Raw genomic sequence first — 21,574 nt, 5'->3', positions numbered from 1 at the left:
GCTCCTGGGCAGCTCAGCTGGTTAAGCTTCTGGCTCTTGATTTCAGCTGAGGTCATGATCTCGTGTTGCGTGAGATGGAGCCCTGAGTCAGGCTCTGCGCTCACAGTGCAGAGCCTGCTTGGGATGCCATCTCTCTCTCTCTCTCTGTCCCTCTTCAGCTCACATGCTCTCTCCCACAAAATAAACATTTAAAAAAAAGAGAGAAAGCTTTGTGCAGAAAGAAAAATGCCTTTTTTAAAAATTTTTTTGCACAGCTGACATCTTTTGGGAGAGAAGGTATCTTGATCTGGGACATACTTGGATGAGGCTGAGTGAAATGGGAGACAGAGTGTGATGTGGGTATGGTCAGATACCAAGTCTGCAGGACTGGGATGGGGATGCTCTGTGTGATCACAGATGGAATCTGAACTCCAGAGCAATGCAGAAGGGAGGGACTGAGAAAGAAATCTGAGAAACCCAAGAAGGAAAGACAGGAGAGAAGCTGCAACTTGGTGTGACCAGCAAAATGCCACTAAGGAGGAATGATGCCTACTTACTCCTTGAAAAGCTGTTTTTGTTGCTGAAAAGCAAATCCCTACTCTGGTGTTCTAAACTATGCTCTTCTTCCCCAGGAAAGTCTGTTATGCTTATGAATAGTTTGATGTATATGAATTCCTTTTAGAGATTAAAAAAAAAAATGAATCAAGCTTGAAGTCAAGGGGATGTGGACAGGCGGCGGAGAGAGTATATGAGATCCAAGGACATGGGAGGCAGCAGTAGCCCTGAGACTATCAATTCCACCTTTGGAGCCCAAAGCAGTGATGCAGTGAGGACTCTACCTGTACCTCCCTAACCCAGGGAACAGGAGCCAGTTGAGCCAGTTGTACCTAATATTAAAGGTTCAAGTGACCTTCCACTGAAATCTAACATTCCTGTGTGTGTGCGCCCTAATTACCCTATGTCTTAGAACATCATGGTGAATCTATTTTCTTTAAGAAAACTCTCATAAAAAAACATATTATATATTGATGACATTTAAAAATAAAGACACACGTTATATAGTCCTATATGGTCAGGGTTATATTTTTGCCACTTTTCTTGAATTATCATACATCTACCTTTGGCTTTTATTATCTGACGTGAAGCCAACTCATTTGTCCATCAATACCACTGAGGAAACCAGATGGCAGGAAGAAGACAAGAGAAGATGGTAGTCTGTTTTAATTTTTTAAATTATTATGCCTTCTTTCTTACAAAATCTCATAACTTTGTCAATGTGAAGAGTGTAGAGAGAAATCTAGATGCCAAATATGATTCCAGTTACGATGAAGATATTATACTGCTTATGGACAATATTTATCTTTCATCTTAATTGTAAAAATATGAGTAGTGAAATGATACATTTCATAGCTTATATATGAAACCCCCTTATATATGAGGAGTAAGTGTCATTGCTTACTGAACTATTAACAGCTCCTTGAGTTTTTAAAATTAAGTAAGTTATCTATGAAAAAGACTTAGCCTTATGTTAATGGAAACAAAGTGAATTGGTATGCATTTTATTGTATACTTTATGCTAATGTATTCATGTTTGAATTAATTGCTTGTGTTTTACAAAAGCACACTGTCCGTATAGAAGTATAGAGAAGTTTTTGGCATGCCACCTTGTTAACAGTGGTTAGTTAATGATGGCGAACTTCTCTTTTTCTTACTTTCCTAATTTTGTTCCAGTTTACAGTAGGAGAAAACTGACTATTTGGGTTTTATCTTGGTTGTGTTCGTTTTATTTGAACGTGGCATACAAGAAAATGCCCTGTCATAAAATTCAAAAGATCTGTGATCTAGTCAATGCTGAGCAACTTAGCAGGTCACCTAAATTTTCTGTGCTGTGGATTAATCTTCTTCAAAATAGGGAATGATCTTCTTAGCTTCTCATGGAAGAAAAGGCAATGCTTAGCTTTTATTTTTTTCCCCACCCCTTATAACCCTATTGCCTAGCACTGAACCAAACCTGTGTTTAATAAATGCTTGATGTTTAATACATAAGAGTCAAATATAATAATCAAATAATATATAATTAATGTATACTATGTATTTAATAAAAATACTAATTAAAATGATATTAAAATACATGCTTGGTATTTAATATTTACTGGATGGCTGAATCAACGAATGAGGCACGAACGAGTGTTTTGGATTATTCAACAATATGTCAAACAAAGGAATAATTATTATATAGCTAGCATTTAACTTCCCCAGTAACTGGATTGCCAGGAGAATCTTTAAGTGGTCAACACCCTATTGGCAAGAAAGGATGAATCCGCTCTTCTCTGTTAGGCATGTAAGTCTTGACCTGGAAAATTCTAAAGATTTCTCAAACTTCAGTGCTTGAGGACAGAGCAAGACTGCTTTCCTTATGTGTTTATTACTTAAATATTAGTGTACAGAGAATATTCATTATTTAAAATTTTTCTAATAAGCATAGGCATAAAAAAATAAAATCATCCATAATCCCACCATCCAAAGATAAATGTTGTAAAGATTTTGGTGTATCTCTGTAGGTGTATGTGCATGTGTGTGTGCACGCATGTGTGCACACGTGCAAAGAGGAGGAGTGGAGAGAGAGAAGAGAGAAAGGAAATATATTTGCCTGTATTCACATGTAACGTTTCTACTATGAAGACAGAATCACATCAGCTACACTCACGTTCACTTTAATTTTTCATCCAATATATCATAAGCATCTTTCCATATAAACACATTTATTTCTATCACATCATCCTTAATGATCACCCTATATGGATATATCTCATTATTACGTTGTATTTAACCAATTCTTTTTAATAGGTATTTTGTTTATTTCCCATTTCTTGCTGTTATAAGCAATCTAAGTTGAAAACCCTTGCCCATCCATCTGGGCCTTTGATTAACTATCAGACTCTCAAATCTCTTCTTTGCACATATTTCTGTCCTTAGGCAGAGGCTGTTGCCCGACGCTACAGGCAATCAGGGAATTCAACAGACCTCGTGGCAGATGGTCTTCTATGTGTCCATACGTGGGGGTCAAATGATATTTGACTAAACTGAATGGACAATTAAATATAGAATTAGATTGGCTTTTTCCTCTCATCTATTTTATTTACTATCAATCAATATGGATTAAACGATTGGTTCTCATGTTTTTAAGCTGGCTTTGCTTTCCCTATATCTTCCTTCTTTCCTTTCTCTATATAAATTAGGAAATATATATGTAAAATAAATATACTGAATGTAAATTATAAGTATATTGAATTATAAATATGTTAAGTATATGGCATAGTCAGTAAAAGTATAAATAGATTAATTTACAAATATATATTTCAATTTTGAAAGCCCTTAAAAGTTCTCTACCAATTATAGAGTCAGTCATTTTGCATACATAACCTCTAGTAACTTTCCCAAGGTCACACAGCTAATAGTGGCAGAGCAGGAAATAAAACTCAGGATCCTAAGTCTGTTTGTTGTTGCTGTTGTTTTCAATTTTTTATTCAAATTGTGCTTAGTTGGGACACCTGGGTGGCTCAGTCAGTTAAGTGTCCCACTTTGGTTCAGGTCATGATCTCGGGTCCATGAGTTCGAGCCCCGCATCAGACTCTGTGCTGATAGCTCAGAGCCTGGAGCCTGCCTCAGATTCTGTGTCTCCTTTTCTTTGCCCCTCCCCTACTCATGCTCTATCTATCTCTGTCTCTCAAAAATAAATAACATCGTTGAGAAAAAATATTAAATTCTAGTTAGATAGCATAGAATGCAATATTGGTTTCAGGAGTAGAATTCAGTGATTCATCACTTACATATAACACCCATGCTCATCATAACAAGTGCCCTCCTAATACCCATCCCCCATCTACCCCATCCCCCACCCACCTTCCTCCATCAACCCTCAGTTTGTTCTCTATCTTTAAGAATCTCTTATGGTTTGTTTCCCTCTCTCTCTCTTTTTCCTCCTTCCATATGTTCATTTGTTTTGTTTCTTAAATTCCACATATGAGAGATATCACATGGAGTTTGTCTTTCTCTGAGTGGCATATTTTTCTCAGCATAATACACTGTAGCTCCACCTACATCCTTGCAAATGGCAAGATTTCATTCTTTTTGATGGCTGAGCAATATTCCATTGTGTATAGATACCACATCTTCTTTATCCATTCATCAGTCGGTGGACATGTGGGCTCTCTCCATAGTTTGGCTATTGTTGATAATGCTGCTATAAACATCAGGGTGCACGTACCCCTTCAAATCTGTATCTTTTCTAGATCATAGAGTAGTTCTGTTTTTAACTTTTTGAGGAACTTGCATTTTCAAAAGTAACAGTACTTGTTGGGGCACGTGGGTGGCTCAGTTGGTTAAGCGTCAGACTTCAGCTCAGGTCATAATCTCACGGTTCTTGGATTCAAGGCCCACGTTGGACTCTATGCTGACAGCTCAGAGCCTGGAGCCCGCTTCGGATTCTGTCTCCTTTTGTCTCTGCCCCTCCGTCGCTTGTGCTTTCTCACTTGCTCTCTCTCTCTCTCTCTCTCTCTCAAACAAAATAAACATACTTTAAATAAATAAATAAATAAATAAATAAATAAATAAATAAACAAACAAATAAAAGTAACACTGCTTGTACTACTATTAAGACGGGAGATGATGACAAAACTGTATGGAGCTTCAGAACCAAGCTCGGTTTTTTATTTTGTGTGACAAAAGTACATGAGTAGCCTTACAATAAGATCTTGCTTAACTGCAAATAGCCTTTGATGTCTGCAGTGTGTGTGTGTGAATTCCCTTTGTAGGGGAAAAAGAATTTAGTCACATAAAAGCCTTTGTAGTTTAAAACAGTGGGACTTACCATTTAAGGCTGATTCACATCCATCTTTATTCTGGAATGAGGCAACCAATTAACTATGTGGACCCAGAAACAACCTTGCTGCCAGGAGGGATTAAAGAATTTATGAATCACTTCTTTATTCTTAAACAGGCGACCAAAACAAAACAAACAACAACAACAACAACAACAAAACAAGTGATGAAGAAATAATGTTATGATTTTTAAATTGAAACATTGAAACCAGTAGTTGAACAGAATCCCCTAGTGGGAAATGGGAGTAGTTGGTGGTTTATATTCTACTGCCATTCAAGAAAACTATGTAACCTTGGGATGAGATAACTTCATTCTTTCATTTCTCTAATTAAAAACAGTAGACTTTCTTATGTCCTTTTTTATGTTTACTTTCCAGGTACCAAATAATAGAATTCAACAGTGGTGGGAGCATAAGGGATATTCAATGTATATTTTTGTGATTGAAGGATCAATTAATACATGACCACTAACTATGCTCTAGACATTGTCTTATGTGCTGAGAATACAGCAGTGAAAAGAATAACAAAAATCCTTCCTCTTATTAAGCTTACTTAGATTCTAGGAAAGAAAAAAAAGGCAACAATAAATAAAAAGCAAAATGTATAGCATGTAAAATACTGATAAGGGCTTTAACGAAAAGTAAAACTAGAAAGGGCAAGAAGTATATATGGCGAGTATGGATGATATTGAAATTTTATAGAGAGTTGTCAGAAAGCGCACATCTATTCCTAATACTGGTAGGACCCAGAGCAGGAATACCAATGGTGTCCACATGCTATATACTTAAGCATTCTAAAATTACCAATAACAACAACAAACTGTTAAGTAAAATATATTCCATCCTCTTACTCTGAAATGTGTATCATAATGACAAACTTGAAAATTATACATAAAGTTATGGCCTTTTTTGACAGTTTCAAACATTTTTTTTTTAACGTTTATTTATTATTAAGAGACAGAGAGAGACAGAGCATGAGCAGGGGAGGGGCAGAGGAAGAGGGAGACACAGAATGTGAAACAGGCTCCAGGCTCTGAGCTGTCAGCACAGAGCCCAACGCGGGGCTCGAACTCACAAACTGCGAGATCATGGCCTGAGCCGAAGTCACACGCTTAACTGACTGAGCCACCCAGGCGCCCCTAGTTTCAAACATTTCTGAATTTAACTATCAATGTGTGTTTTTGTGTGTTGTATTGATGGGCCAGCCATGTTTAAGTAAATGATAAAATAGAGTTATATGCAATTCATAACATTTGATATGTTTATTCCATGAAATTTATTATATTTTTCTTCATTTCAGCAAAATCTTTATGTAAATAATCACATTTTGATATAATTTTGTTTTAATCGTCTACAGGATCAAAAAAAAAAGTAATTGTATTCCAAATAAAAAAAATTTCAATATTATTTCATCAAAAAATTAAAGTAAAATAAATGTAAAACCTTCAAAAATGAATTATACATATGATTTTAAACAGATTTTATTAAAATTATATACTAATTTAACAAGCAAAATAGAATTACAATTCATGAATATTGATTTTACAATGAAATTTATTTAAATAACTTTTAAAAATGTCATCAAAAACATTGGGGTGCCTGGGTGGCTCAGTTGGTTAACAGTCCGACTTCGGCTCAGGTCATGAATGAGTCTGAGCCCTGCATCCAGCTCTGCATCCAGCCCTGCTGACAGCACAGATCCTGCGTCAGAGCCTCTGTTTCCTTCTCTCTCTGCCCCTCCCCAGCTCTCTCTCTCTCTCTCTCAGTCTCTCTAAATAAATAAGTAAATAAGTAAGTAAATAAATAAATAAATAATAAAAAAACCTAAAAAATGTCGTTAAGTACAGAACAAAATATTTTTTAATGTTTTTTTAAAAGTAAAAAATTCCTAATTCTAACATTCAGTATATGTCTAGTTTTTAGTGGAAACAAGTTTATCACATTTCATATATGTTTCACCTAAACCTACATACTTATAGACTTAAGAATAACGCAAATTCTTTAACATTACGAACTGTTCATCAACCAAGAAGGGCAAATGTGAATACTATGCTGATTCATGAACCCTGTATCGTAACATAAAGAGAAACAAGGAAGGAAAGGATATTTCATTAAACAAGACAATATCCCTTCCATGCCATCTGAGAAGGATTTAACAAGCTGATTACATTATCTGTATCTTTCCCCAATATATTAATCATCTATCTGTTAGTACATAACAAATTGCTTGAAAACTTAGCTACTCCAAACAACATTTTATTATCTCACCATTTCTGGGCATCAGGAATCTGGGTGTGGCTCAGCTGGATGCCTGTGGCTAAGGTCTTTCACAAGGTCTGGATGACAAAGGTGTTAGTCAGGAGGCACCTCCAGGTTCACAGAGGGAGAGGAATTCTATTCCAAGCACACCACATGGCTGTTGGCAGGCCTCACGTCCAATCTGTCTATTGGCCAGAGACATCAGCTCTTGGCTATCGTGCATCTCTCCACAGGGCTGGTCACATGTCAGCTGCTTCCTCCCAAGAGGTAGAAACACCCAACAGAAAAGTGTAATCCATTTTTCTTCTTAACGTATACTTTCTGAAGTGGTAGCCCATCACTCTTGTCCTATCCTGGTTGTTAAAAGTTAGTCACCAAGTCCAAGCCACATTCAAGAGAAAGAAATTCCATAGGAACACAAATACCAAGGGTCTGGGACCGTTCGGGGGCCATTTGGAGGCTCTTAATCACACCCAGACTTTTTCACGGCTCTCAATCTCTACACATACGGAGGCTCCTACTGTTTGGAGGCCCTTTCAATGTAAAAGAACACACAATCACAAACACCAATTAGGAACAAAAATAAATATTTAGAATGAGAAGATAAATTACAACAACTTGCAAATCCAATAAAATGTGCAACTATAATGATGACAAAATCTAGAAAAATTAAATATTTGTATTAATTAACTGCCAGACACTCTTTCATATTTTTCCTTACATTTTTGACAGTAAAATCTTGGATCACTTCTTTTTATGACAGTAATTTTATTATATATCTTTTTATAGATAGTATAGAAAAATAATGTAGTCTTTCATCTGGCATGGTTAATCAAAATTTATTTATTTTTTATTTTTGATAGTTTGGCAAAGTTTTTCTCAACTTTACAACCTTTTATTGGCAAGGTCATCAAATTTTAGGATCAAATTTTTCATCATAAATCCACCTCTGTTCTTGACAAGGACACCAAATTTGAGAAAATATGTGTGATATTTCTTGTATGAGCTGTAAGCTATGGAAGATTTTTCTTTATATAGACTAGTTTATAGTACTAGACATATTAAGCCTTGTTTCTGCTCCACTACCTACATATTTCTTTTAATGTTTATTTATTTTTGAGAGAGACAGAGAGAGAAAGAGAGAGAGAGAGAGCAGGGAAGGGGCAGAGAGAGAGGGAGAATCAGAGTCTGAAGCAGTCTCCAGGCTCCAAGCTGTCAGCACAGAACCAATATGGTGCTTGAGCCCATGAACAACAAGATATTGACCTGAGCCAAAGTCAGACATTTAACCCACTGATCCACCTACCTATATATTTCTTGTGCCAGGTGCCATGAGATACCCTCAACTCATAATACAACCTCTGGAACCTGTATAACTATGTGCCACAGCTCTGAGTAAGTTGGTTGAGTTGAAATGGGATTTTTCTAGAAGCCATTCCTATAATGGTACAACTATCAATAAATACACACCTATGTCAGCAAATTGTGTAAATATGTATTACTATTTTAGCTGGAACCCTAATCTGCAGCCACTTGTTACAAGGAACAGTATGATGGAGATGCTGGCAGAGTGGAAAGAGAGAGTGGTCTAGTTTTAGTTGAAACAGAACAGTTAGAGTCATGTTACAAAAACATGACTGTAAAGACATGGCCTTTACAAAACCTTTCCCATGGTTTTGGGAAAGTCTCAAAGTTTAAGCTTCATTAGTTTCATCATAAATCCACCTCTGTTCTTGACAAAAACAAGCCGGGTGGGGGGTGTGGGGTGGGGGGAAGAAATCCATATGGTACTATACAGAACAGATCTTTTAATTTTCAGAATTCAATAGAATTGAAGTTACTCTTGACTTAAAAATATAGTCATTGTGTGGCTCTATCTTTTCTGAGGGAAAGAACAAGGATATGGACCAGTCTGTCCCTTCCAGCTGCCTCCAGTTTCCATGATTCTGTGATTCTTTTTTTTTTTTATGTTTATTTATTTATTTTGAGAGAGAGAGCCTGTGCATGGGTGGGGGAGGGACAGAGAAAGAGAGGGAGACAGAGAATCCCAAGCAGGCTCTGTGCTGTCAGTGCAGAGTCCAACATGGGGCTCCATCTCACGAACCATGAGATCAAGACCTGAACTGAAATCAAGTGTCAGATGCTTAACTGCCCGAGCCACCCGGGCACCCTTGTGATTCTTTTTCTAGTACATTCGGCATCCGTAGTCCATCCAACATCTTTCAAAGTTATCCATTTGAAACAAGCAAGGTACAAATACTCAGAAGAGTGAAGGGGGCAGCTGGCTACAGTGCTAAAATCTAAATAACGCTCATGGTGCTGGCTCCAAGAGCAGGTGCCTCTGTTGGGAAAGTTGAAGCACCCACCCAGACTGGGGCCTCTGACACAGGGAAACTTCTGCATCACAAATTAGATTGGACTCAGTTTTACCTCTGAATCATGGCTAGGCTCAGTTCTTCTTGTTTAGTTTTACTCTCATTATTTGTCTCTGTTTAACCTGGCATTAATGGATTGTTTTCACTCAGATGGTACCATGCTCAAAAAATGAAGCGGTAACTCTAAGGGATAAAGAATTCACGAAACAACATCTGTCATTAATTAATTAGAGTGTCTCTAATAAGACTCAGAAGAAGGAATAATATCACATCTGAACATGATCACATTGTTTCTGCATGCTGACCTGCATCTAAAAGTTCTGGGCTTCCTGCTTCTCCATATGTTATAGAAATATAGGCAAATCAGAGCATGTCACAAATCTAATCCGTGTTAGATTATAGGAACCAAACCTAAAGACAGGCTTTGGAATTCAATTTTGCAAATAGTCAGCGGAGGGACTTTTGGTGTCCACAGAGGTCTCAGTGGAAACTGAAGCAAAGTAATTAGCTGTAGGTCAGGGAATTATTTCAATGTTTTGTAACATGATCATTTTTACTAAGTTCCAGATTGGCCTAAAACGTGGTAAATTCATGTCCAGACTTTTTGGGAACAGTCCTGCTTTCAAAGTTATTATTCCCCACCCCCACCCCTTAGAGAGGTTCATGTTTGTCACATCACTGTGACCAAATCTTTGGTTTAGAAAATAGGAACATACAAAAGTTTGGCAAAAGAAAATGTGTGCTTTACTTCCTGAAACGGTTTTCTTAATTGCTAAAGCGGCAAAGGCAGAAGGTAGAAAAGTTGACATCAGTTCTACGAATCGATAGGCAGTCCGTATATACCTCTGTGGTATGAGGATGAGGTTTCCTTATTAATAGTGAAATGCAGGAAGAATCTTGAAATCAGCTTTTAAGAAATTCCCTACAGGTTGAGCGAAATGTGCGAGTAACATTCAGTACAGGTTGATTTCTGCTGCGACTTTTACTGGCAAACGATGGCCAACTGCCAAAGCATGGTCAACTCACACAGCTGTTTTCAATGATTCATTTCCCTTGATTTCCCAGCTGACCCATTCAGAAGGAGAACAGCAGGTTTCAGGCCCCAGTTGCTAGCCTCATGGCTGCTAGGAGCCCTCCCCCCTCCAACTGTGGGAGTATTTTAAAGGCTGAAGTGAGGGACAGTTGCCCTCCGGAACAAAGTCGTTTCCATGACTCAAGTGTAAGCACGCAAGAAAGGTCAAGAACAAACTGAACTGTTGATGTTATGGTGAGGTCCTCACCACAGCTCTGAATCATAACGTGCCTACCCCTCCAGCTTTCTGTCACACCACGCCCTGACTCCGGCCCAACGTGCCGACCATTCTAGCAGTTTCCAAAATACAGAAGGTTCTTTCAGCCATTGGTCCCATTGCTATTCCCACTGGCTGGAGTGTTCTTCCCTCCTTTTTGTTTGAGAACCTCCTCCCACTTCCAAGGTGCAACCCAAGTATTACAGTCTCTTGAAGCTTCTCGTGAACCTTCCTAGGTAGGTTAGATCCTACATTCTTAGTGAGGGGATATTGCCCACAATGGGATGAAAATTCACTCTTGGTAGGAGAAAGATTCCTACTATTTTTTATATACAAAGCACAGATAGACATAGAGTACATAAACAGATACACAATTTATCTATGGTATGAAACTTTCATTCGGGGCAAACATTAGAAGAAAATCTCTCAAAATGCTCCTTAAGTGGGCATTAATGAACAAAATTTTGAGAAACTCTGGGTTACATGCTCCTTTGTTTCCCTTGTACATCCTTTTTAGCTTAAGTCATTGATTTTGACATAGCTTATGTCTCATCATTACTACGGCAGAAGCTGACTGATAGCCCTTTCGGTAGAGCCCTCCTGCCTCCCAAGCAGTCACGATCACAAGGTGCGTGAGAGCTGGAACACTGCCTGGTGCTCCAAAGCCCCCTCACAACCAGGCACAGTGCTGCAATGTGGCAGACGCTATGAAGAGGTTGATTCAGCAGTTGTGACGAGATTGTGGCTTCTCAGTCCTGCTCACAATCCAGCATGCTCCAGAAAGGAGGTTTCAATCCTTCTCTCCACACCAGCCAAAGAAGTGGTGACTGTAAGTTGAGCTTATAGTGTAGACGTGTCCTGTCCAAACATCTAATGTGTGCTTTGGCTCAGCCACTGTTTGACGTGCTCTATTTCTGAAAGGGATGGTGAATCCCGGGTAACCTGTGTCTCTGTCAAAAAAATTTTCACTGCAACATCAGTTGAATCAGAAGTACTGGGTGCTGGTTTGCAGTCATATTTGCAGCTTTATATCATGACACAGAAATGTATGGCTGCTTTAAATTACTTAAAAGTCAGTATTGGAAAGCTCTCCTTGCAATGACTTGTACATATTATCCGTTAGTGTTATATAGCTCTTTTATCAATATCCCACATTAAAATGATGATGAAGATAATGATGGAGGATAGCTAACACGATGCAGCTTGTACTATGTTCCAGCCATTTTGCTAAGTATTTTCCATCCATTGGCTCATTTAACTCTCCCATGGTTCTACGAGAACTGTATTGCTATTTCCTGATTTACAGATGAGGAAACTGACGCTTAAGGCAATTAAGCAATTAGTCCAAGGACTCACAGCTAGAGGGAGGGAAGCTGGAATTCAATCCTAGAAAAATCTACTCCAGAGCCTAAACTTTTAAAACACGATACCAATTAAAAAAAAAAAAATCTGTTTCAAAATTACATGAATGAAATGCTACCTTCTAAAAGCATCTAAATGATGGTGATGATGATGATTGCTGTTACCAAGATTAAATAGATGGACAGGGCATTTCAATGTGCAAAGGAAGATGAAATTCCGGCTTGGGATATGTGGATAACATTGCAGTTACAGGACGATCTATGGAAAATTGCCCATCCCCAACAGGAAGGAGTCGAAATAGATTCTAAGAAAAATATTGAGATATATTGGAGAATTTGCATAATCAATTTTGTTGATAGAAAAGTATGAGTGTGTGTATTGGGGGGGGGAGGGGTCGGTGAGATAAGACAGAGAAGGAAAGAAGGGGGAGATAAAACTGAAAGACCAAGTTCTAATACTTTGCTTTGAAGAGTCCCCCCTGCCACCCTCCCCCACCCCGGTTGCTTGTGTACAGGAATATTTTTCAAAGTTGGCATTACAGTAGAACATCAGATCAGATCCTAAAAAATAAAAAGAAAGAAAAAGAAAACCTACACGTGGAAAGTGAGTGCATGGCTCAGAGGGAGTGAAATTAAAACAGACCTTCCCCCCCCACCCTCTTTTTTAATTTTATTTAAGACCTTTCCCCTTTCGAAGAGACATCACTGTTTCCAGCATTTCATCGGCCCCTTTGAAAGATTCAGCCACATTTTGCAGCCTTTCAAGCAATATGGAGAGGGTGATATCCCTTAAACTTACACAGAATTATTTTTTTTTTTTTAATAATGGAAGGCCTTAAAGCCACAAAACCATGAGATTATGACCTGAGCCAAAGTCGGATGCTTAACCTACTGAGCCACCCAGGTGCCCCTGCAACAAAAACTTTGAAAGTCGCTCTGTAAGATCTAGCTAAACAGATATTCCTCAAGAATGCCAGTTGGAAAGGATGATGGAGAGCTGTGAAGGACACAGAAAAAATATACCAAGGGTTACAAAGAAAAAAAATGATCACTTCATTAGCTATTTGTTTAATCAGTGGGCACTTTATCAAATATGCCATGTGCATTACATGGTGCAATCTTCTCAATAACATGGGATAGAAACATTTTAACCCCATTTTGCAGATGAGAAAATTGAGGTTCCAAGACGTTAAGTTTAATCATCTAGTAAGCACTTAGGCCAGGATTCCAGACCAGTCTGGGGCTCCAAATGCTTTCCATTTTATATGCTGATTCCCAGTGATATATAAGCCAGAATGCATAATTTAAATCAGTTTAAGTATATAAAGGGAATGTGTTGTTAATTTCATAAGCAAGTTATGAGAGAAGGAGTAAGAAGAACCAGTTCTAATGGATATATACACTGTGGGTAGCCCTATGCCTTCCCTCCCTCCATCCTTCCCTCCCTCTATCCTCCCACCTGTGCTCTCACCCCCATCTCTTGGCTATGCCTCAGTGAATGTTAGTTTCATTCCCTCCATCATCTTTTCCCACAACCCGAACATGGCCATAGGCACCTTACAACCACTTCACAAGGGAAATAGAAGCCTCCTCTGCCTTCTTTAGGACAAACTATTTAAGAGAAAAACTGTCACCGTTTTGGTTCAGTTTCATATCCATTTCTGAAACAATAGAAGTACACCTGGAAGTGGTTACAATGACTGGCTCACACTAGGTCACGTGCCTACACATGTGACCATGGGTGTGCAGCTTGGGAATTGGAAACCCCTTGCAGAATCACAACCTTGGAAGAGAAGCAGCTACTCAAAAATGATAGAAATTGTTGTTTGGGGACAGATAAAACAACAATGACCACTCTCTAGGTAAGGAAAAACTCCAGACTTTGGAGGTGGGTAGAAATAAGATTTAACTCTATTCTGCTGCTTCCTTGAATGGATGACATTGAACTTTAGTCACAGTGTCAAGTGAGAGATACAAAGTAACAAATCGAAGAACTGTCAGTGCTAAATAACTAATTGCTAAATGAAAGAATGATAAAGTGCTAAGTAAATACAAGCTCCTAAAATTAATACAATTTTGCTCTGTAATGTAGAATTTCCCTATCAGGGCTTATGATTTCAGAACTCCCTCCCCACCCCTGCACTGTGGCCACTTTCCCCAGGCACTGTTTTCAAATAGATTCTAAGGTCCCAGAGAGAAAGGACAGTATTTTCTGCATCTTTTGTGTTCTCAGAACACCTCAAAAAAGACTAGGCATAGCCCTGTGTCAATAGCACTTTTTTAAAAAGTCCTTTTTAACTCTTCATTGAAAAGATTCACAGACTCATCACATTGGGAGTTCATACTCAGATTGAACATTGCTTGTGCTCTTAGGTGTTCTAGGTCCTGGGCAAAAAAAAGCATTTCTGAGAATAGGTAGTCAGAGTGTTAATGTTCATTTTTATCTAAAATGTGCAGATGAGTGACATTTTATCAATTTTGTTGGCCTAAAGTTGCAAGGTTATGTTAAATCGTTTTCATATTCGATAATAGCGTTGCCTTAAAAATGAGGAATATTATGAATGTTAAGCCCTTGCAACTCGCTCTGCATTATGAATTCCCATTATTTAATTCTGTTTTTCTCATGATCATTCTTCATACATTTCCATGTATTAATTATGTTCACACTGATGTTAGGAAATAACCTCAGCCAAGCTCATTATATATGTTGATGGAAAAGCACTTAAATCTAAATGACAATTTACATTTACCTTTCTAAAATAGATTTGTAATGATGTTAAAGACTTTTCCCTAAATAGACACTGATTTTGAAATTCTAATTGAATTTTATATTTTGTCCCACACACAAAAAAATAAGCACATCATTATTTTGGCTGAAATTACTGGGTATCTTGCCCAATTATGCATGGCTCTGAAACGCGAGTTGCTATTTCTTGTCCTTTTCTCAACGGATTGAAAACTCTCTTCCACAAATGCCATGACGTGTGGGTGAGTCCTGAAGAGACAAAAGCAATCTAAGGATGATACCTAAGGCTTATCTGTATTGTGTGTGGACAAAGTTCAAGTGCTAAAGGTGCTAGAACATTAGTTTGGAGGTCAACGTTTATTTTGTATGATAATGGAAGGCATGAACCTCCTACCTTGCACTGCTGATCATGTCCAACAGGCCTGATTCCCTTTTCTTCTGATTACTTTTCAGCGTTCAGTTACTCTAGAATACAATCTAAATTGCTAAAGGTTGCCCTGAAGGACCTGTGGATTCTAGCTTTGCCCGAACTCCGGGGCCCCATCTCCTGTCACTCTTCCCACATTCCTCCCATGCTCCGGCCACATTCTCCTTCTGTTGCTCTGATGAATGTACCATGCTTCCCGCTCCTTTATACAAAATGTGTTTGCATATCTATCCCTCCTCCCTAGAATGTTCTCCTCTTCCTCTCCTTTACCTGGTAAACTCTCACTAGCTCCTAAGTTCCTGCCTAAATAGCATTTCCTCCTGACCCCCGTGTGAATGGCTTCAAAGAGCCATGTATTTTAGGTGTAAATTTCTAAAACGAACTTGTACAGTTGTTCCCTTAGTATTAGACAGTTTTGTCTCAAGACTAGTGGGCACCAAGAATGAAGAGCAGAAGAGCAGGCGCATGCGGATTCCTTAAATGCTAGTTGTGCCCTTTTCCCTCTGCTAGTTTTCCAGAGGACGAAGTCAAGGAAACAGGAACTGAAAAGGCAAGGGCTCCAAGGGTGGAGGCTGTCACAGATGAGGCAACAAATCCAACGGCTTTCCTGAGCTACTCTGGGAGCAACACGAGGAAGGTGCTCGTGAACACACGGCAGGGAAGTGGTCCATGAAACTACTCCATCCAGGCAGATTATCAGTCCTGCCCATCTGTGGGGTCTCCCCACGCGGCTCTGAGCGCTGGGCTCCTTGCTGTTAGCGATGATGCCTCTGGGCACACTGTCAGCCCGACTTACGCTTAGCATTTTTAGCCAGTGCACTTGTCTGTCTTTAAATAGTTTACAGAAGGGGCGCCTGGGTGGCGCAGTCGGTTAAGCGTCCGACTTCAGCCAGGTCACGATCTCGGGGTCCGTGAGTTCGAGCCCCGCGTCGGGCTCTGGGCTGATGGCTCGGAGCCTGGAGCCTGTTTCCGATTCTGTGTCTCCCTCTCTCTCTGCCCCTCCCCTGTTCATGCTCTGTCTCTCTCTGTCCCGAAAATAAATAAACGTTGAAAAAAAAAATTTAAAAAAAAAAAAAAAATAGTTTACAGAAGTGAAGAGTGCGTGTGCATGTGTGGGTATATCCTAATGACTACAAGCATATTCCAATTTTATACTTCTCATATACAGTATTCCACATTCACAAATGACATTTTCCTACTGCTTCTGAAACACAACTGCTGATATCCCCAAAGCCCTGTGAGGATATAAGAGGAAGCCTCTACTGTATTGAAGACTGAACCCCATCTGCAACTTTCTACCTGCCACACATCCCATACTTTCCCTATTGACAGTGTCCCAGTAATTAATTATTTAAAAAAAAAATTATTCGATGTCTCCTCAGAACGGTGTGTATGCTAAATGTCTTTCTTGTTCACTGCTTGCACAAAATTCAATTCATTCACTGAACATAATAGATACTCGGTAATTATTTACTAAATGAGCAAATGGTAGACTCACATGGGGAGCGGGGAAGATGAATGCAGGAGAAATTCTAATTTTGTGTTTCCTTACAGTTCTGGGCCTCAATATCATGTGCTCCTGAAACACCTTACTTTCTTCTCTTGCTCCTCAACCCCAAGTGTGAATTTTAATTTCTTTATCATGTACTTATTATTTAAATGCTCTGTAACTGAAAGAATTAAGTCACTCATTTTTGTGACTGTGGAAGAACCACTTTAAATTATTCCAAGTTTTCAAATTTGGTTAAATCTTATTAACACCTATAGGGACAGAAGCTCTTTCAGAACAAGTGCTAAAATCTTTGCTGTCCTTGTTCATATCCAGGCCATCAAAGGTGATTGTGATTAATTATTTGCATATGCTTAAAGAGTCATTCCATATCCATTTCAAATAACACAGTGGCCAGCAGATGGATTCTAGGTGCTTCTTTGAAATGCAGAGGAAAAAGTAAATGCTGCCGTGGACTAGAAAAATCATTTGTAGTGACACATATGACCACGAAGGTCACTTAAGAGACCACAGACTGCATACTTGGGCTTCCTTTGGAGGTGAAAATGGAAAAGAAAAGCCCAGATTGAGCAAACAGCACATTACAGCAGGACTTCCGGTTAGCTGAAGACAGAGAGGGATGTTATGGGTAGGCTATTTTTGAGTTCAGCTAGCCTGAAAGTTAGAAAAGATAGTCAGTCGAAAACATCAAAATGAGTTGCCAAGAGATTCTAATAGAGGTCTCGAGAAGAAGTGGACAAGATGGGTGAACTCTGAGTGCCAGCCTTTGTTCCAGCTGACTGCTCCCTATTAGTAAAAGTGCTCCCTGTGAGTGGACAAGGAAGGATCCAGACAGAGGCCAAGCAAGGGCTGTGGGTCAGCTCCCACTCTCCCTCTTGGGCAAGTGCCTTTGTGCAGTGCGCAAACCATACAACTAACTACAAGCTGCAGCCCTGCTTCTGGTTTTAGCAAGATACAAAATAAATTGATGAACTTTGATGGGAAAGGTCCCTATTGGACTTTGATACTCTCTTTATGTGTTTGTTTTCTTTTAATTAGCATGAGAGCCACTTCAACAGAATGAATAAAGACTTGGGCTTTGACATGAGTGAGAACTACAGGATAAAACCTGTATTTATCACCCAAGAATTCAGTGGCTTTCTACTCTCCTCTCAGCCTGGATCACTTCAACCACAATATCAAAATGATAGTGTCTTCATTAGTAGTTTGTTGTAAGGATTCAATACAATGAGGTCCATATTGTGCCTGGTACACTTTTTGGTACATAGTAGGTGCTCCATAAATCATGTTACTGCTATATTGTTTAGTTTTTTGTTTGTTTTGTTTTGTTTTGTTTTATGGTAGGATTTAATAAGGAGCCTTGTTTAAAGGAAGGATGCTTATCTTGACCTGAGTAAAACCACATGGATTTCCTTGCTCCATGCAACTCTAACAATTGGTGGCAATACATCAACATGTCAAATTAATTAAGTTAAAACATTTTCTTGAATACTTAACTATGAACAAATAATAATGACAACTTAATGACTTGGAACTCTTGGCTGATCTTTGACAATACCAAAAGATATAACAAATTGTCCCTATTCATGAAGTGACCTAGATATCAACTGATCATAAAAATGCAAAATGCCCTCAGTCTAGGAAGGGATATAGACTATGCCCATAGCGATGTCCCCCTGACTTACACGAATGAGCCAATATTACAGCTGCACCTATTTAAACATGTATCTCATCGTATCTTCATTTTTTCCCCATGCAGTGAAGAAGTTTGTTTCACACACACACACACACACACACACACACACACACACTGCTTGTGTGAAGATGTCAGAGCACACAGAATGCAGAGGTGAGAGGGTGTGCGGCTGGTACGTTATACTGCAGCCCTAGCTTCACAAGCAGTTATTTTGCAGATGGATTTCAAAAAATAATTACATTAATCAAAAGTCTATTTATTCTTCTGCATCGGTATTGATTTCACCTACACTTACCAAATTTATATTCTGCCTCTTCAACTGCCTGCCTCCTACTGCTTCTCACTTCCCTGGGCTAAGGGTACATACAGATCTGTAACCACAGATATGCTCAGCGTTCTTTGAAATAAGATGTCTCTGAAACCCAAATACAAAGAAGCAGGAATCAGGCCCATTTTTTTCCTACCCTTATTTCTCATCAGACCCACTCCTGACATTCTTTGGTTTACATCTATGTTTTATTTACATATGCTGGATAAGAAAATGATGGGTGCATTATATTCAGTTCGCTGAAAATTGACAAATTACCTCGCTCTTGGCATGACATTTTAGACGATGCAAATTACATGGGAACTAAGATTTTAAGCAGCAACTTAACAAGCTAATATTAAAATGGTAGGAGATATCAATGGAGAGTGTCCAATTCAAAAAGAGAAAGAGAGGAAATAAGTAATAAAGGTGATAAAGGTTGACATTTGCACGAACCTTAGCAGAAAGTAAACAGGAATTCTGTGTACCGTTACTGATATCTTGCTGTTAGTCTGAAATTAGTTCAAAATTTAAAAAGGTTTAAAAGATAATGCCAGATAAGATTTTAAATAATGATGACCCATGACTATTTAAGGATGGTGACTATTGAGTGTGAGTTTACAGAATGGGGGTAATTTATGAAACTCACAGGTAAAGTACACGGTTTGAAGCCATTAGATAACATCCTACACCAAAGCTGAAGTCATCTTTAAAAGACTTTCAGCTCAGCTTAGGAAATCCTGGTTAAGATATAAATAACTTCGGGGGGCACCTACGTGGCTCAGTCAGTTAAGCATCTGACTCTTGGTTTCCACTCAGGTCACGGTCTCACAGTTTGTGAGTTTGAGCCCCACATCAGGCTCTGCACTGACAGAGTGAAGCCTGCTTTGGATTCTCTGCCTCCCTTTCTCTCTGCCTCTCCCTTGCTCACACTGTCTTGCTCTCAAAAAATAAATATACAGTAAAAAAAAAATTTTTTTTAATCTAGATGATTTCAAAAATCCAACACTAGCCTTCTAAGTCATCAGCAGCAAAATAAAATAAGATGAAATACAAAATAAAATAAAATACGAAGGCTTTCAGTCATATTTTGCTTCGAACACAATTCCAGCCAATATTACATATCCTTGCGTACCATTACCAAAGCATATACCAAAGAAAAGCAACCCAATTTGCGAGCCATACGCTGGCAACCTCATCCGTGTCAGACTTAGGATCAACGTTGTTTGGGTTTTGTTTTCTCTTCCAGTTCCTGGGCCTTTCAGTTATCTCAGTGGTCTCTAGGAAACCCACCGGCATCCACCACCCGCAGCACGGCTACCCATTCGTACCTCTCCCGGGAGAACAAAGCCATCTGCACTGCAAACGTGGCATTGTACGCTAATGTGCTGGGGAAATGACTGTGCCCCTCTGCACAGTCTCTTAAGTCCTTTACTCATTTCAGCATCATGGCGTTTTATGGCTTCCCTCAAGAGACAACTCCAGGGATTCTCACGGTTTACCTAGGTTTCTGGAAAAACCTGTTTGAAAGTTGCCTTCCTACCCCAAGTCCCCTGGCGGGAGGTTTACCGAGGAATGCATACTGCCTTTACATTTTTATTTCGGAGGAAAAACTGCTCACTAGACATTTGCTTTCCGTGTGGTTCCCTGAGAGAGACGCACACAAACAGGAAGCCTATAAAATAGGATAGGATAAATTGGGAGAGCAAGATAAACATGTACTTCAGCTCTGATATCCTGACCTATTTTTAAAAGCTAAGGAAAGAACAAGATCTGTTCTTCCTCCTAGAATTCTCTCAGTGCGGTAGTAACGTAGAGCACAAAGTAGCCCTCGCTGTTCCTGGAAGGGAATTTCAGCTTTTTAAATTTCCAAAAGAAAGGACTGTCATTGCTCTTTACTTCTCAGGAGCTATCTCTTTTTGGTAGCACAGTGATAGCATCTGTTAGACCTTGGACTTGAGTACAAAAGTAAGGTCACTATTTTCCCAAGGTTCCTTAATTTTTGGAGTTTTCAATTCAGAATGTTTTGGTTAAAATTTTTTTTTAAAAAAAGGACATTAGACCGTTCAAACTCTCTCCATTGCCTGCTTGTGTAGACTGGTCTCTTTTGGGAGACAGAAACTGGGAATCATTTGAAACATGATTTCATTATCTTGAAGAGAATGCAATGTAATTTATTCCAAAGACCACATTTGATCAGGAACCTGTCAGTTGCCATTAATTCCACACTAGCCGTGAACACTGGCAAGAGAGAGGACAGAGCCAGTGAGATTCCATGATCATCTGAATCCTTCATTTGCTCTTTTCTTCTTGCTGTCCATGTTCCTTCCTGCCACAGGGTCTTTGAGTATGCCGTTCCCTATTGCACATAATAATAACGAGTTCACCTTTTCATTATTTCTGTTCTTATACCTGTATTTAAGTCTTACTGTTAAACCAAAGGATTGAATCAATACAAGTGGCATGTACTAATTCAACAACTATTTATGTAGCCAACAATGGGCAATACTTTTTTCACATTTGGAATATAGGAATGAATAAGACAAAGGCTTTACATCAGCAAAGGAGACTGTGCATGACATCCTCAGACATGAAGTGTTTTCTAGCAGGGTCAGTGCTCTGACAGAGGCACAAGTGGAATGGAAAGTGACAGAACAGGGCGGCTAAGAACTGATGTTCTGTAGCCATGCTGCCTGAGTCTAGTGCTCTGTCACTTACTAGCTGTGCGACCTTGGACGAGTTATT

The sequence above is a fragment of the Prionailurus viverrinus genome, chromosome C2 (assembly GCF_022837055.1).
Source record: "Prionailurus viverrinus isolate Anna chromosome C2, UM_Priviv_1.0, whole genome shotgun sequence".
Lineage (NCBI taxonomy): Eukaryota > Metazoa > Chordata > Mammalia > Carnivora > Felidae > Prionailurus > Prionailurus viverrinus.
This window is presented reverse-complemented; position numbering follows the sequence as displayed.